Here is a 2,366-nt window from a genome sequence, read left to right on the forward strand (position 1 = left end):
GTTAAAACCATAGTGGTGTAAGTCACCTTTTTTAACCTATCGAGTTAAGTTTATAGATGCAATCTACACACGCAGATATGTTGAAAGAAGAAAAAAAAAGTAATAAAAAAATTGACTTACATCACTATGGCTTTAACCCTCCGTATATGTTATCAATTATAACTGTATTTATATTTATGTTAAAAATATTTTTCGCATAATTTATCTCAAAAAGTATTACCTTTCCACGTATTCATTACTGTGTAAATCACATTCCTTCAACAACTTTATGAATTCCTCATCGAAACGTTCCACCAGTGTCAACACACAATCATCTATTTTATACAGCGTCATTTCAAACTTTTGCATTTCTTCCATTATTGTTTCGCTATTACCATAATACGCTCCAATATTCTGTAACAAAAATATTTATCTATTTCATACTTGCTTATTTTAAATCTTCTATTTTAGAGGACTTATAAATTTACATTACACATACGTACATACATATATCTATTTTATACACAAATACGTACTTCGACCAATACTCCGGCTTTATAGCATCAGAAACTTTTGGATTGTAATCAAATATAAAAGACACAATGGAAAACTTAATCTTTACGATTATAACCGGGCCGAAAGTATGAACGTCGCCTATCAATTGTAGCTCGTGCAAAAGCTCTATTTGCTCGCGCCTGTCCGTGCGTTTTTTACCACAAGCTGCAATTATCTCAGAAAGTTTCTTCAACACCGCACCAATATTAATTTCTACGTCCTTGACGAACATCTTCGGTTTCTTGGAGGGAATAGCCACGACACCCAGGATTTCCCACTTTCTTTTGCCATCATCTTCGTCACGTTTCTTTTCTCGTTCTTTTTCTTTGCGTTCTTTACATTGCTCCTTCCTCTTCACTTTATCCTCGTCCTCCTCCTGGGCTAAAGCCCTATGTAAAAAAAAAATTATGGTGTCATATAATATATTGTTAAATTTATTATTTTTTATTAAATGGAAAATAATTGTATTCAATTTTATAGATTGAAAGAACGTACTTCTTGATGAAACGCGAATATTTTGATATTTGCCTTCGTCATGTGTGCGTGTGCGTCGTGTGATCGAGATGTAATAGCTCGAGTCGTGTCGCGAGGTTAATCGACCTCCTCCTAGGCTCTTATGTAAAAAAAAAAATTATGGTGTCATAAAATATATCGTTAAATTTATTATTTTTCATTAAGTAGAAAATAATTTTACTCAATTTTATAGGTTGAGAGAACGTACTTTTTGATGAAACGCGAATATTTTGATAGTGGTCATCGTTACTTGTGCTCTCACTGTCTGAATCGCTGCTCCAGTCAGATTCGCTTTCACTGTCATCTTCGCCATCGATTGTAGTCTTCTGCAATGCAACAATGAACAGAAAGATTTATAAATAGTTATTTTGATCAAACTCCGGACACACACACACACACACACACACACACACACACACACACACACACACACACCACACACACACACACACACACACACACACACACACACGCACGCACACGCTTACGTACATACACACACACACTATCTGTCATATACTACGTTTACGCGAGCGTTACTTCTGTAACTTATATGATAATCCTCCACGTAAATGAGGATTCTGTAGTAACTGATAATAATTCATCCCGCGTAAACAAGTTAATTATCGTAAATTACTACAGAAGTAACGCCCGCCTAAACATAGTAACGATCACGACTGTCGATTACCTATCTCCGGCGACCTGCTGATATTTCGCCTCTTGTGACACCCATAACTTCGTAGCACTTCGATTTTTGAGTAAAGACGCAACCGAAATTCGAAATTAAACAATTGTTAAGCCCATTCTACAATAGCCGTAAAAGTATGTTTTAAGACGTAAGCAGTAAAAATTGACCAACTACAGCCGATCATTCTTGGATTGTAAAAATCCCATTAGTCAATAGCTTACTGCTTACGTCTTAATGCATACTTTACGGCTATTGTAGAATGGGCTTAATTAATAATGAGAGATCACGTCAATATTAACCTCACGACACGACGCGATCACATCACGATCACACGACGCACAGGCGCGAAACTCGCGAAAGTCGCCGCGATCCCGCGATCGCCGGCTTCGACCGACCAATCAAAAAGCGACAACACTACGACGCGAGATATTTGAATCGAAACGCTCACTTCTCGATACACGTAAACAACTAAATGGCGTTTTCGATTTACTACTCGACCCGACTCGGGTCGCATCAATGGACGTGGAATACATACATAGATATGTATGTATTCCACGTCAATGATGCTAGAGTCCTGTATACATGATGCGACCCGAGTCGGTTTGAGTCGCAAACCGAAAACGCTATAATA

General features: G+C 37.3%; 1 long non-coding RNA gene across 4 annotated transcripts; it reads right to left on the minus strand.

The window, feature by feature from the left end:
- Positions 1 to 199: 199 nt before the first annotated feature.
- On the minus strand, positions 200 to 2,100 carry LOC139825117 (uncharacterized). 4 transcript variants are annotated; one of them, XR_011735470.1, is made up of 6 exons: positions 2,035 to 2,100; positions 1,736 to 1,792; positions 1,256 to 1,373; positions 1,030 to 1,147; positions 516 to 923; positions 200 to 393 (listed from the first exon to the last, which is right to left on the minus strand). It is a non-coding gene; the product is annotated as an uncharacterized lncRNA (long non-coding RNA). The 4 variants fall into 4 exon arrangements; XR_011735471.1 differs by lacking the exon at positions 2,035 to 2,100 and adding an exon at positions 1,978 to 1,995; XR_011735469.1 differs by lacking the exon at positions 2,035 to 2,100 and adding an exon at positions 1,964 to 1,978 and having other exon boundaries at positions 1,736 to 1,852.
- Positions 2,101 to 2,366: the final 266 nt, after the last annotated feature.

This window comes from Temnothorax longispinosus, unplaced genomic scaffold (assembly GCF_030848805.1).
Source record: "Temnothorax longispinosus isolate EJ_2023e unplaced genomic scaffold, Tlon_JGU_v1 HiC_scaffold_969, whole genome shotgun sequence".
In the NCBI taxonomy this organism is placed as follows: Eukaryota; Metazoa; Arthropoda; class Insecta; order Hymenoptera; family Formicidae; genus Temnothorax; species Temnothorax longispinosus.